The sequence below is a fragment of the Taudactylus pleione genome, unplaced genomic scaffold, assembly GCF_031769625.1.
Source record: "Taudactylus pleione unplaced genomic scaffold, aTauple2 ptg001386l, whole genome shotgun sequence".
NCBI classification, from domain to species: domain Eukaryota; kingdom Metazoa; phylum Chordata; class Amphibia; order Anura; family Myobatrachidae; genus Taudactylus; species Taudactylus pleione.
The window spans coordinates 195,841-211,058 of record NW_028285786.1 but is presented as its reverse complement, the minus strand read 5'-3'; the positions used below and the strand labels follow the sequence as shown (position 1 = coordinate 211,058).

General features: G+C 40.3%; 6 non-coding genes across 6 annotated transcripts; all 6 read left to right on the top strand.

Annotated features, from left to right (window-relative positions):
- Window positions 1-1,001: 1,001 nt before the first annotated feature.
- Window positions 1,002-1,073, top strand: TRNAE-CUC (transfer RNA glutamic acid (anticodon CUC)). The gene has a single exon. It is a non-coding gene; the product is annotated as a tRNA-Glu (tRNA).
- A 1,126-nt stretch (window positions 1,074-2,199) lies between these two features.
- Window positions 2,200-2,271, top strand: TRNAE-CUC (transfer RNA glutamic acid (anticodon CUC)). The gene has a single exon. It is a non-coding gene; the product is annotated as a tRNA-Glu (tRNA).
- A 2,359-nt stretch (window positions 2,272-4,630) lies between these two features.
- On the top strand, window positions 4,631-4,702 carry TRNAE-CUC (transfer RNA glutamic acid (anticodon CUC)). The gene has a single exon. It is a non-coding gene; the product is annotated as a tRNA-Glu (tRNA).
- Window positions 4,703-6,144: 1,442 nt separating this feature from the next.
- TRNAE-CUC (transfer RNA glutamic acid (anticodon CUC)) lies at window positions 6,145-6,216 on the top strand. Its single transcript has one exon. It is a non-coding gene; the product is annotated as a tRNA-Glu (tRNA).
- Window positions 6,217-10,368: 4,152 nt separating this feature from the next.
- On the top strand, window positions 10,369-10,440 carry TRNAE-CUC (transfer RNA glutamic acid (anticodon CUC)). The gene has a single exon. It is a non-coding gene; the product is annotated as a tRNA-Glu (tRNA).
- A 3,236-nt stretch (window positions 10,441-13,676) lies between these two features.
- TRNAE-CUC (transfer RNA glutamic acid (anticodon CUC)) lies at window positions 13,677-13,748 on the top strand. Its single transcript has one exon. It is a non-coding gene; the product is annotated as a tRNA-Glu (tRNA).
- The last annotated feature ends 1,470 nt before the right edge of the window (window positions 13,749-15,218 follow it).

Below are 15,218 nucleotides of genomic sequence, written 5' to 3'. Positions count from 1 at the left end.
GATAACAAAGAGTCAGCTATCTTCCTTTCTTAGTGAATATTTTTCAGTTAGCTACTAAAAGACTTGTGCTCTTGTACAAAAGTATTTTTTTAATCAGAACCAATTAGACCATATTTGATATCTGAGTCATTAATGTCTTCTTTCTTTAGCACCAGAACAATTTATCATGGAGCCAGGGACTCTCAACGTCTAGCTCCTCAAAATAATTTTTTCGTGCCAGTACTATACATCCATCAGGTAAAGCTGCTGTGTGGTGTAATTTAAGACTGCTATGCACAACCATTTTTACTCTCCTTCCTTCTAAAACTGATTCCTAGTAGCCCACTCTCTCACATTCCTTTGCTTTGGACTTCATTCAGGAAACTTCCTTTTCTTTCATGGAGTGTCAAACTAAACCATCCCTCCCTGGTGGTCTAGTGGCTAGGATTCGGCGCTCTCACCGCCGCGGCCCGGTTTCGATTCCCAGTCAGGGAAAGTGAGGTCCTCGGAATATTTTTGCCAAAAACACCAACCTTTCAAAGAAATGATGCACTTTCAGTTCAGCGCATCATTTCTAATACTTGAGCAACAGTGAGTTGTCAAAACAGACAATGGAAATTGATAACAAAGAGTCAGCTATCTTCCTTTCTTAGTGAATATTTTTCAGTTAGCTACTAAAAGACTTGTGCTCTTGTACAAAAGTATTTTTTTCATCAGAACCAATTAGACCATATTTGATATCTGAGTCATTAATGTCTTCTTTCTTTAGCACCAGAACAATTTATCATGGAGCCAGGGACTCTCAACGTCTAGCTCCTCAAAATAATTTTTTCGTGCCAGTACTATACATCCATCAGGTAAAGCTGCTGTGTGGTGTAATTTAAGACTGCTATGCACAACCATTTTTACTCTCCTTCATTCTAAACCTGATTCCTAGTAGCCCACTCCCTCACATTCCATTGCTTTGGACTTCATTCAGGAAACTTCCTTTTCTTTCATGGAGTGTCAAACTAAACCATCCCTCCCTGGTGGTCTAGTGGCTAGGATTCGGCGCTCTCACCGCCGCGGCCCGGGTTCGATTCCCGGTCAAGGAAAGTGAGGTCCTCGGAATATTTTTGCCAAAAACACCAACCTTTCAAAGAAATGATGCACTTTCAGTTCAGCGCATCATTTCTAATACTTGAGCAACAGTGAGTTGTCAAAACAGACAATGGAAATTGATAACAAAGAGTCAGTTATCTTCCTTTCTTAGTGAATATTTTTCAGTTAGCTACTAAAAGACTTGTGCTTTTGTACCAAAGTATTTTTTTCATCAGAACCAATTAGACCATATTTGATATCTGAGTCATTAATGTCTTCTTTCTTTAGCACCAGAACAATTTATCATGGAGCCAGGGACTCTCAACGTCTAGCTCCTCAAAATAATTTTTTCGTGCCAGTACTATACATCCATCAGGTAAAGCTGCTGTGTGGTGTAATTTAAGACTGCTATGCACAACCATTTTTACTCTCCTTCCTTCTAAAACTGATTCCTAGTAGCCCACTCCCTCACATTCCATTGCTTTGGACTTCATTCAGGAAACTTCCTTTTCTTTCATGGAGTGTCAAACTAAACCATCCCTCCCTGGTGGTCTAGTGGCTAGGATTCGGCGCTCTCACCGCCGCGGCCCGGGTTCGATTCCCAGTCAGGGAAAGTGAGGTCCTCGGAATATTTTTGCCAAAAACACCAACCTTTCAAAGAAATGATGCACTTTCAGTTCAGCGCATCATTTCTAATACTTGAGCAACAGTGAGTTGTCAAAACAGACAATGGAAATTGATAACAAAGAGTCAGCTATCTTCCTTTCTTAGTGAATATTTTTCAGTTAGCTACTAAAAGACTTGTGCTCTTGTACAAAAGTATTTTTTTCATCAGAACCAATTAGACCATATTTGATATCTGAGTCATTAATGTCTTCTTTCTTTAGCACCAGAACAATTTATCATGGAGCCAGGGACTCTCAACGTCTAGCTCCTCAAAATAATTTTTTCGTGCCAGTACTATACATCCATCAGGTAAAGCTGCTGTGTGGTGTAATTTAAGACTGCTATGCACAACCATTTTTACTCTCCTTCATTCTAAAACTGATTCCTAGTAGCCCACTCCCTCACATTCCATTGCTTTGGACTTCATTCAGGAAACTTCCTTTTCTTTCATGGAGTGTCAAACTAAACCATTTCTCCCTGGTGGTCTAGTGGCTAGGATTCGGCGCTCTCACCGCCGCGGCCCGGGTTCGATTCCCGGTCAGGGAAAGTGAGGTCCTTGGAATATTTTTGCCAAAAACACCAACCTTTCAAAGAAATGATGCACTTTCAGTTCAGCACATTATTTCTAATACTTGAGCAACAGTGAGTTGTCAAAACAGACAATGGAAATTGATAACAAAGAGTCAGCTATCTTCCTTTCTTAGTGAATATTTTTCAGTTAGCTACTAAAAGACTTGTGCTCTTGTACAAAAGTATTTTTTTTGACATGGAGTGTCAAACTAAACCATCCCTCCCTGGTGGTCTACTGGCTAGGATTCAGCGCTCTCACCGCCGCGGCCCAGGTTCTATTCCCGGTCAGGGAAAGTGAGGTCCTTGGAATATTTTTGCCAAAAACACCAACCTTTCAAAGAAATGATGCACTTTCAGTTCAGCGCATCATTTCTAATACTTGAGCAACAGTGAGTTGTCAAAACAGACAATGGAAATTGATAATAAAGAGTCAGCTATCTTCCTTTCTTAGTGAATATTTTTCAGTTAGCTACTAAAAGACTTGTGCTCTTGTACAAAAGTATTTTTTTCATCAGAACCAATTAGACCATATTTGATATCTGAGTCATTAATGTCTTCTTTCTTTAGCACCAGAACAATTTATCATGGAGCCAGGGACACTCAACGTCTAGCTCCTCAAAATAATTTTTCGTGCCAGTACTATACATCCATCAGGTAAAGCTGCTGTGTGGTGTAATTTAAGACTGCTATGCACAACCATTTTTACTCTCCTTCCTTCTAAAACTGATTCCTAGTAGCCCACTCCCTCACATTCCATTGCTTTGAACTTCATTCAGGAAACTTCCTTTTCTTTCATGGAGTGTCAAACTAAACCATCCCTCCCTGGTGGTCTACTGGCTAGGATTCAGCGCTCTCACAGCCGCGGCCCGGGTTCGATTCCCGGTCAGGGAAAGTGAGGTCCTCGGAATATTTTTGCCAAAAACACCAACCTTTCAAAGAAATGATGCACTTTCAGTTCAGCGCATCATTTCTAATACTTGAGCAACAGTGAGTTGTCAAAACAGACAATGGAAATTGATAACAAAGAGTCAGCTATCTTCCTTTCTTAGTGAATATTTTTCAGTTAGCTACTAAAAGACTTGTGCTCTTGTACAAAAGTATTTTTTTCATCAGAACCAATTAGACCATATTTGATATCTGAGTCATTAATGTCTTCTTTCTTTAGCACCAGAACAATTTATCATGGAGCCAGGGACTCTCAACGTCTAGCTCCTCAAAATAATTTTTTCGTGCCAGTACTATACATCCATCAGGTAAAGCTGCTGTGTGGTGTAATTTAAGACTGCTATGCACAACCATTTTTACTCTCCTTCATTCTAAAACTGATTCCTAGTAGCCCACTCCCTCACATTCCATTGCTTTGGACTTCATTCAGGAAACTTCCTTTTCTTTCATGGAGTGTCAAACTAAACCATTTCTCCCTGGTGGTCTAGTGGCTAGGATTCGGCGCTCTCACCGCCGCGCCCCGGGTTCGTATTCCCGGTCAGGGAAAGTGAGGTCCTTGGAATATTTTTGCCAAAAACACCAACCTTTCAAAGAAATGATGCACTTTCAGTTCAGCGCATTATTTCTAATACTTGAGCAACAGTGAGTTGTCAAAACAGACAATGGAAATTGATAACAAAGAGTCAGCTATCTTCCTTTCTTAGTGAATATTTTTCAGTTAGCTACTAAAAGACTTGTGCTCTTGTACAAAAGTATTTTTTTTGACATGGAGTGTCAAACTAAACCATCCCTCCCTGGTGGTCTACTGGCTAGGATTCAGCGCTCTCACCGCCGCGGCCCAGGTTCTATTCCCGGTCAGGGAAAGTGAGGTCCTTGGAATATTTTTGCCAAAAACACCAACCTTTCAAAGAAATGATGCACTTTCAGTTCAGCGCATCATTTCTAATACTTGAGCAACAGTGAGTTGTCAAAACAGACAATGGAAATTGATAACAAAGAGTCAGCTATCTTCCTTTCTTAGTGAATATTTTTCAGTTAGCTACTAAAAGACTTGTGCTCTTGTACAAAAGTATTTTTTTCATCAGAACCAATTAGACCATATTTGATATCTGAGTCATTAATGTCTTCTTTCTTTAGCACCAGAACAATTTATCATGGAGCCAGGGACTCTCAATGTCTAGCTCCTCAAAATAATTTTTTCGTGCCAGTACTATACATCCATCAGGTAAAGCTGCTGTGTGGTGTAATTTAAGACTGCTATGCACAACCATTTTTACTCTCCTTCATTCTAAAACTGATTCCTAGTAGCCCACTCCCTCACATTCCATTGCTTTGGACTTCATTCAGGAAACTTCCTTTTCTTTCATGGAGTGTCAAACTAAACCATTTCTCCCTGGTGGTCTAGTGGCTAGGATTCGGCGCTCTCACCGCCGCGGCCCGGGTTCGATTCCCGGTCAGGGAAAGTGAGGTCCTTGGAATATTTTTGCCAAAAACACCAACCTTTCAAAGAAATGATGCACTTTCAGTTCAGCACATTATTTCTAATACTTGAGCAACAGTGAGTTGTCAAAACAGACAATGGAAATTGATAACAAAGAGTCAGCTATCTTCCTTTCTTAGTGAATATTTTTCAGTTAGCTACTAAAAGACTTGTGCTCTTGTACAAAAGTATTTTTTTTGACATGGAGTGTCAAACTAAACCATCCCTCCCTGGTGGTCTACTGGCTAGGATTCAGCGCTCTCACCGCCGCGGCCCAGGTTCTATTCCCGGTCAGGGAAAGTGAGGTCCTTGGAATATTTTTGCCAAAAACACCAACCTTTCAAAGAAATGATGCACTTTCAGTTCAGCGCATCATTTCTAATACTTGAGCAACAGTGAGTTGTCAAAACAGACAATGGAAATTGATAACAAAGAGTCAGCTATCTTCCTTTCTTAGTGAATATTTTTCAGTTAGCTACTAAAAGACTTGTGCTCTTGTACAAAAGTATTTTTTTCATCAGAACCAATTAGACCATATTTGATATCTGAGTCATTAATGTCTTCTTTCTTTAGCACCAGAACAATTTATCATGGAGCCAGGGACACTCAACGTCTAGCTCCTCAAAATAATTTTTCGTGCCAGTACTATACATCCATCAGGTAAAGCTGCTGTGTGGTGTAATTTAAGACTGCTATGCACAACCATTTTTACTCTCCTTCCTTCTAAAACTGATTCCTAGTAGCCCACTCCCTCACATTCCATTGCTTTGAACTTCATTCAGGAAACTTCCTTTTCTTTCATGGAGTGTCAAACTAAACCATCCCTCCCTGGTGGTCTACTGGCTAGGATTCAGCGCTCTCACAGCCGCGGCCCGGGTTCGATTCCCGGTCAGGGAAAGTGAGGTCCTCGGAATATTTTTGCCAAAAACACCAACCTTTCAAAGAAATGATGCACTTTCAGTTCAGCGCATCATTTCTAATACTTGAGCAACAGTGAGTTGTCAAAACAGACAATGGAAATTGATAACAAAGAGTCAGCTATCTTCCTTTCTTAGTGAATATTTTTCAGTTAGCTACTAAAAGACTTGTGCTCTTGTACAAAAGTATTTTTTTCATCAGAACCAATTAGACCATATTTGATATCTGAGTCATTAATGTCTTCTTTCTTTAGCACCAGAACAATTTATCATGGAGCCAGGGACTCTCAACGTCTAGCTCCTCAAAATAATTTTTTCGTGCCAGTACTATACATCCATCAGGTAAAGCTGCTGTGTGGTGTAATTTAAGACTGCTATGCACAACCATTTTTACTCTCCTTCATTCTAAAACTGATTCCTAGTAGCCCACTCCCTCACATTCCATTGCTTTGGACTTCATTCAGGAAACTTCCTTTTCTTTCATGGAGTGTCAAACTAAACCATTTCTCCCTGGTGGTCTAGTGGCTAGGATTCGGCGCTCTCACCGCCGCGCCCCGGGTTCGATTCCCGGTCAGGGAAAGTGAGGTCCTTGGAATTTTTTTGCCAAAAACACCAACCTTTCAAAGAAATGATGCACTTTCAGTTCAGCGCATTATTTCTAATACTTGAGCAACAGTGAGTTGTCAAAACAGACAATGGAAATTGATAACAAAGAGTCAGCTATCTTCCTTTCTTAGTGAATATTTTTCAGTTAGCTACTAAAAGACTTGTGCTCTTGTACAAAAGTATTTTTTTTGACATGGAGTGTCAAACTAAACCATCCCTCCCTGGTGGTCTACTGGCTAGGATTCAGCGCTCTCACCGCCGCGGCCCAGGTTCTATTCCCGGTCAGGGAAAGTGAGGTCCTTGGAATATTTTTGCCAAAAACACCAACCTTTCAAAGAAATGATGCACTTTCAGTTCAGCGCATCATTTCTAATACTTGAGCAACAGTGAGTTGTCAAAACAGACAATGGAAATTGATAACAAAGAGTCAGCTATCTTCCTTTCTTAGTGGATATTTTTCAGTTAGCTACTAAAAGACTTGTGCTCTTGTACAAAAGTATTTTTTTCATCAGAACCAATTAGACCATATTTGATATCTGAGTCATTAATGTCTTCTTTCTTTAGCACCAGAACAATTTATCATGGAGCCAGGGACACTCAACGTCTAGCTCCTCAAAATAATTTTTCGTGCCAGTACTATACATCCATCAGGTAAAGCTGCTGTGTGGTGTAATTTAAGACTGCTATGCACAACCATTTTTACTCTCCTTCCTTCTAAAACTGATTCCTAGTAGCCCACTCCCTCACATTCCATTGCTTTGGACTTCATTCAGGAAACTTCCTTTTCTTTCATGGAGTGTCAAACTAAACCATCCCTCCCTGGTGGTCTACTGGCTAGGATTCAGCGCTCTCACCGCCGCGGCCCGGGTTCGATTCCCGGTCAGGGAAAGTGAGGTCCTTGGAATGTTTTTGCCAAAAACACCAACCTTTCAAAGAAATGATGCACTTTCAGTTCAGCGCATCATTTCTAATACTTGAGCAACAGTGAGTTGTCAAAACAGACAATGGAAATTGATAACAAAGAGTCAGCTATCTTCCTTTCTTAGTGAATATTTTTCAGTTAGCTACTAAAAGACTTGTGCTCTTGTACAAAAGTATTTTTTTCATCAGAACCAATTAGACCTTATTTGATATCTGAATCATTAATGTCTTCTTTCATTAGCACCAGAACAATTTATCATGGAGCCAGGGACTCTCAACGTCTAGCTCCTCAAAATAATTTTTTCGTGCCAGTACTATACATCCATCAGGTAAAGCTGCTGTGTGGTGTAATTTAAGACTGCTATGCACAACCATTTTTACTCTCCTTCCTTCTAAAACTGATTCCTAGTAGCCCACTCCCTCACATTCCATTGCTTTGGACTTCATTCAGGAAACTTCCTTTTCTTTCATGGAGTGTCAAACTAAACCATCCCTCCCTGGTGGTCTAGTGGCTAGGATTCGGCGCTCTCACCGCTGCGGCCTGGGTTCGATTCCTGGTCAGGGAAAGTGAGGTCCTCTGAATATTTTGCCAAAAACACCAACCTTTCAAAGAAATGATGCACTTTCAGTTCAGCGCATCATTTCTAATACTTGAGCAACAGTGAGTTGTCAAAACAGACAATGGAAATTGATAACAAAGACTCAGCTTTCTTCCTTTCTTAGTGAATATTTTTCAGTTAGCTACTAAAAGACTTGTGCTCTTGTACAAAAGTATTTTTTTCATCAGAACCAATTAGACCATATTTGATATCTGAGTCATTAATGTCTTCTTTCTTTAGCACCAGAACAATTTATCATGGAGCCAGGGACACTCAACGTCTAGCTCCTCAAAATAATTTTTCGTGCCAGTACTATACATCCATCAGGTAAAGCTGCTGTGTGGTGTAATTTAAGACTGCTATGCACAACCATTTTTACTCTCCTTCCTTCTAAAACTGATTCCTAGTAGCCCACTCCCTCACATTCCATTGCTTTGGACTTCATTCAGGAAACTTCCTTTTCTTTCATGGAGTGTCAAACTAAACCATCCCTCCCTGGTGGTCTAGTGGCTAGGATTCGGCGCTCTCACCGCCGCGGCCCGGTTTCGATTCCCAGTCAGGGAAAGTGAGGTCCTCGGAATATTTTTGCCAAAAACACCAACCTTTCAAAGAAATGATGCACTTTCAGTTCAGCGCATCATTTCTAATACTTGAGCAACAGTGAGTTGTCAAAACAGACAATGGAAATTGATAACAAAGAGTCAGCTATCTTCCTTTCTTAGTGAATATTTTTCAGTTAGCTACTAAAAGACTTGTGCTCTTGTACAAAAGTATTTTTTTCTTCAGAACCAATTAGACCATATTTGATATCTGAGTCATTAATGTCTTCTTTCTTTAGCACCAGAACAATTTATCATGGAGCCAGGGACTCTCAACGTCTAGCTCCTCAAAATAATTTTTTCGTGCCAGTACTATACATCCATCAGGTAAAGCTGCTGTGTGGTGTAATTTAAGACTGCTATGCACAACCATTTTTACTCTCCTTCATTCTAAAACTGATTCCTAGTAGCCCACTCCCTCACATTCCATTGCTTTGGACTTCATTCAGGAAACTTCCTTTTCTTTCATGGAGTGTCAAACTAAACCATTTCTCCCAGGTGGTCTAGTGGCTAGGATTCGGCGCTCTCACCGCCGCGGCCCGGGTTCGATTCCCGGTCAGGGAAAGTGAGGTCCTTGGAATATTTTTGCCAAAAACACCAACCTTTCAAAGAAATGATGCACTTTCAGTTCAGCACATTATTTCTAATACTTGAGCAACAGTGAGTTGTCAAAACAGACAATGGAAATTGATAACAAAGAGTCAGCTATCTTCCTTTCTTAGTGAATATTTTTCAGTTAGCTACTAAAAGACTTGTGCTCTTGTACAAAAGTATTTTTTTTGACATGGAGTGTCAAACTAAACCATCCCTCCCTGGTGGTCTACTGGCTAGGATTCAGCGCTCTCACCGCCGCGGCCCAGGTTCTATTCCCGGTCAGGGAAAGTGATGTCCTTGGAATATTTTTGCCAAAAACACCAACCTTTCAAAGAAATGATGCACTTTCAGTTCAGCGCATCATTTCTAATACTTGAGCAACAGTGAGTTGTCAAAACAGACAATGGAAATTGATAACAAAGAGTCAGCTATCTTCCTTTCTTAGTGAATATTTTTCAGTTAGCTACTAAAAGACTTGTGCTCTTGTACAAAAGTATTTTTTTCATCAGAACCAATTAGACCATATTTGATATCTGAGTCATTAATGTCTTCTTTCTTTAGCACCAGAACAATTTATCATGGAGCCAGGGACACTCAACGTCTAGCTCCTCAAAATAATTTTTCGTGCCAGTACTATACATCCATCAGGTAAAGCTGCTGTGTGGTGTAATTTAAGACTGCTATGCACAACCATTTTTACTCTCCTTCCTTCTAAAACTGATTCCTAGTAGCCCACTCCCTCACATTCCATTGCTTTGAACTTCATTCAGGAAACTTCCTTTTCTTTCATGGAGTGTCAAACTAAACCATCCCTCCCTGGTGGTCTACTGGCTAGGATTCAGCGCTCTCACAGCCGCGGCCCGGGTTCGATTCCCGGTCAGGGAAAGTGAGGTCCTCGGAATATTTTTGCCAAAAACACCAACCTTTCAAAGAAATGATGCACTTTCAGTTCAGCGCATCATTTCTAATACTTGAGCAACAGTGAGTTGTCAAAACAGACAATGGAAATTGATAACAAAGAGTCAGCTATCTTCCTTTCTTAGTGAATATTTTTCAGTTAGCTACTAAAAGACTTGTGCTCTTGTACAAAAGTATTTTTTTCATCAGAACCAATTAGACCATATTTGATATCTGAGTCATTAATGTCTTCTTTCTTTAGCACCAGAACAATTTATCATGGAGCCAGGGACTCTCAACGTCTAGCTCCTCAAAATAATTTTTTCGTGCCAGTACTATACATCCATCAGGTAAAGCTGCTGTGTGGTGTAATTTAAGACTGCTATGCACAACCATTTTTACTCTCCTTCATTCTAAAACTGATTCCTAGTAGCCCACTCCCTCACATTCCATTGCTTTGGACTTCATTCAGGAAACTTCCTTTTCTTTCATGGAGTGTCAAACTAAACCATTTCTCCCTGGTGGTCTAGTGGCTAGGATTCGGCGCTCTCACCGCCGCGCCCCGGGTTCGATTCCCGGTCAGGGAAAGTGAGGTCCTTGGAATATTTTTGCCAAAAACACCAACCTTTCAAAGAAATGATGCACTTTCAGTTCAGCGCATTATTTCTAATACTTGAGCAACAGTGAGTTGTCAAAACAGACAATGGAAATTGATAACAAAGAGTCAGCTATCTTCCTTTCTTAGTGAATATTTTTCAGTTAGCTACTAAAAGACTTGTGCTCTTGTACAAAAGTATTTTTTTTGACATGGAGTGTCAAACTAAACCATCCCTCCCTGGTGGTCTACTGGCTAGGATTCAGCGCTCTCACCGCCGCGGCCCAGGTTCTATTCCCGGTCAGGGAAAGTGAGGTCCTTGGAATATTTTTGCCAAAAACACCAACCTTTCAAAGAAATGATGCACTTTCAGTTCAGCGCATCATTTCTAATACTTGAGCAACAGTGAGTTGTCAAAACAGACAATGGAAATTGATAACAAAGAGTCAGCTATCTTCCTTTCTTAGTGGATATTTTTCAGTTAGCTACTAAAAGACTTGTGCTCTTGTACAAAAGTATTTTTTTCATCAGAACCAATTAGACCATATTTGATATCTGAGTCATTAATGTCTTCTTTCTTTAGCACCAGAACAATTTATCATGGAGCCAGGGACACTCAACGTCTAGCTCCTCAAAATAATTTTTCGTGCCAGTACTATACATCCATCAGGTAAAGCTGCTGTGTGGTGTAATTTAAGACTGCTATGCACAACCATTTTTACTCTCCTTCCTTCTAAAACTGATTCCTAGTAGCCCACTCCCTCACATTCCATTGCTTTGGACTTCATTCAGGAAACTTCCTTTTCTTTCATGGAGTGTCAAACTAAACCATCCCTCCCTGGTGGTCTACTGGCTAGGATTCAGCGCTCTCACCGCCGCGGCCCGGGTTCGATTCCCGGTCAGGGAAAGTGAGGTCCTTGGAATATTTTTGCCAAAAACACCAACCTTTCAAAGAAATGATGCACTTTCAGTTCAGCGCATCATTTCTAATACTTGAGCAACAGTGAGTTGTCAAAACAGACAATGGAAATTGATAACAAAGAGTCAGCTATCTTCCTTTCTTAGTGAATATTTTTCAGTTAGCTACTAAAAGACTTGTGCTCTTGTACAAAAGTATTTTTTTCATCAGAACCAATTAGACCTTATTTGATATCTTAATCATTAATGTCTTCTTTCATTAGCACCAGAACAATTTATCATGGAGCCAGGGACTCTCAACGTCTAGCTCCTCAAAATAATTTTTTCGTGCCAGTACTATACATCCATCAGGTAAAGCTGCTGTGTGGTGTAATTTAAGACTGCTATGCACAACCATTTTTACGCTCCTTCCTTCTAAAACTGATTCCTAGTAGCCCACTCCCTCACATTCCATTGCTTTGGACTTCATTCAGGAAACTTCCTTTTCTTTCATGGAGTGTCAAACTAAACCATCCCTCCCTGGTGGTCTAGTGGCTAGGATTCGGCGCTCTCACCGCTGCGGCCTGGGTTCGATTCCTGGTCAGGGAAAGTGAGGTCCTCTGAATATTTTTGCCAAAAACACCAACCTTTCAAAGAAATGATGCACTTTCAGTTCAGCGCATCATTTCTAATACTTGAGCAACAGTGAGTTGTCAAAACAGACAATGGAAATTGATAACAAAGAGTCAGCTATCTTCCTTTCTTAGTGAATATTTTTCAGTTAGCTACTAAAAGATTTGTGCTCTTGTACAAAAGTATTTTTTTCATCAGAACCAATTAGACCATATTTGATATCTGAGTCATTAATGTCTTCTTTCTTTAGCACCAGAACAATTTATCATGGAGCCAGGGACACTCAACGTCTAGCTCCTCAAAATAATTTTTCGTGCCAGTACTATACATCCATCAGGTAAAGCTGCTGTGTGGTGTAATTTAAGACTGCTATGCACAACCATTTTTACTCTCCTTCCTTCTAAAACTGATTCCTAGTAGCCCACTCCCTCACATTCCATTGCTTTGGACTTCATTCAGGAAACTTCCTTTTCTTTCATGGAGTGTCAAACTAAACCATCCCTCCCTGGTGGTCTAGTGGCTAGGATTCGGCGCTCTCACCGCTGCGGCCTGGGTTCGATTCCTGGTCAGGGAAAGTGAGGTCCTCTGAATATTTTGCCAAAAACACCAACCTTTCAAAGAAATGATGCACTTTCAGTTCAGCGCATCATTTCTAATACTTGAGCAACAGTGAGTTGTCAAAACAGACAATGGAAATTGATAACAAAGAGTCAGCTATCTTCCTTTCTTAGTGAATATTTTTCAGTTAGCTACTAAAAGACTTGTGCTCTTGTACAAAAGTATTTTTTTCATCAGAACCAATTAGACCATATTTGATATCTGAGTCATTAATGTCTTCTTTCTTTAGCACCAGAACAATTTATCATGGAGCCAGGGACACTCAACGTCTAGCTCCTCAAAATAATTTTTCGTGCCAGTACTATACATCCATCAGGTAAAGCTGCTGTGTGGTGTAATTTAAGACTGCTATGCACAACCATTTTTACTCTCCTTCCTTCTAAAACTGATTCCTAGTAGCCCACTCCCTCACATTCCATTGCTTTGGACTTCATTCAGGAAACTTCCTTTTCTTTCATGGAGTGTCAAACTAAACCATCCCTCCCTGGTGGTCTAGTGGCTAGGATTCGGCGCTCTCACCGCCGCGGCCCGGTTTCGATTCCCAGTCAGGGAAAGTGAGGTCCTCGGAATATTTTTGCCAAAAACACCAACCTTTCAAAGAAATGATGCACTTTCAGTTCAGCGCATCATTTCTAATACTTGAGCAACAGTGAGTTGTCAAAACAGACAATGGAAATTGATAACAAAGAGTCAGCTATCTTCCTTTCTTAGTGAATATTTTTCAGTTAGCTACTAAAAGACTTGTGCTCTTGTACAAAAGTATTTTTTTCTTCAGAACCAATTAGACCATATTTGATATCTGAGTCATTAATGTCTTCTTTCTTTAGCACCAGAACAATTTATCATGGAGCCAGGGACTCTCAACGTCTAGCTCCTCAAAATAATTTTTTCGTGCCAGTACTATACATCCATCAGGTAAAGCTGCTGTGTGGTGTAATTTAAGACTGCTATGCACAACCATTTTTACTCTCCTTCATTCTAAAACTGATTCCTAGTAGCCCACTCCCTCACATTCCATTGCTTTGGACTTCATTCAGGAAACTTCCTTTTCTTTCATGGAGTGTCAAACTAAACCATCCCTCCCTGGTGGTCTAGTGGCTAGGATTCGGCGCTCTCACCGCCGCGCCCCGGGTTCGATTCCCGGTCAGGGAAAGTGAGGTCCTCGGAATATTTTTGCCAAAAACACCAACCTTTCAAAGAAATGATGCACTTTCAGTTCAGCGCATCATTTCTAATACTTGAGCAACAGTGAGTTGTCAAAACAGACAATGGAAATTGATAACAAAGAGTCAGCTATCTTCCTTTCTTAGTGAATATTTTTCAGTTAGCTACTAAAAGACTTGTGCTCTTGTACAAAAGTATTTTTTTCATCAGAACCAATTAGACCTTATTTGATATCTGAATCATTAATGTCTTCTTTCTTTAGCACCAGAACAATTTATCATGGAGCCAGGGACTCTCAACGTCTAGCTCCTCAAAATAATTTTTTCGTGCCAGTACTATACATCCATCAGGTAAAGCTGCTGTGTGGTGTAATTTAAGACTGCTATGCACAACCATTTTTACTCTCCTTCCTTCTAAAACTGATTCCTAGTAGCCCACTCCCTCACATTCCATTGCTTTGGACTTCATTCAGGAAACTTCCTTTTCTTTCATGGAGTGTCAAACTAAACCATCCCTCCCTGGTGGTCTAGTGGCTAGGATTCGGCACTCTCACCGCTGCGGCCTGGGTTCGATTCCTGGTCAGGGAAAGTGAGGTCCTCTGAATATTTTTGCCAAAAACACCAACCTTTCAAAGAAATGATGCACTTTCAGTTCAGCGCATCATTTCTAATACTTGAGCAACAGTGAGTTGTCAAAACAGACAATGGAAATTGATAACAAAGAGTCAGCTATCTTCCTTTCTTAGTGAATATTTTTCAGTTAGCTACTAAAAGATTTGTGCTCTTGTACAAAAGTATTTTTTTCATCAGAACCAATTAGACCATATTTGATATCTGAGTCATTAATGTCTTCTTTCTTTAGCACCAGAACAATTTATCATGGAGCCAGGGACACTCAACGTCTAGCTCCTCAAAATAATTTTTCGTGCCAGTACTATACATCCATCAGGTAAAGCTGCTGTGTGGTGTAATTTAAGACTGCTATGCACAACCATTTTTACTCTCCTTCCTTCTAAAACTGATTCCTAGTAGCCCACTCCCTCACATTCCATTGCTTTGGACTTCATTCAGGAAACTTCCTTTTCTTTCATGGAGTGTCAAACTAAACCATCCCTCCCTGGTGGTCTAGTGGCTAGGATTCGGCGCTCTCACCGCTGCGGCCTGGGTTCGATTCCTGGTCAGGGAAAGTGAGGTCCTCTGAATATTTTGCCAAAAACACCAACCTTTCAAAGAAATGATGCACTTTCAGTTCAGCGCATCATTTCTAATACTTAAGCAACAGTGAGTTGTCAAAACAGACAATGGAAATTGATAACAAAGAGTCAGCTATCTTCCTTTCTTAGTGAATATTTTTCAGTTAGCTACTAAAAGACTTGTGCTCTTGTACAAAAGTATTTTTTTCTTCAGAACCAATTAGACCATATTTGATATCTGAGTCATTAATGTCTTCTTTCTTTAG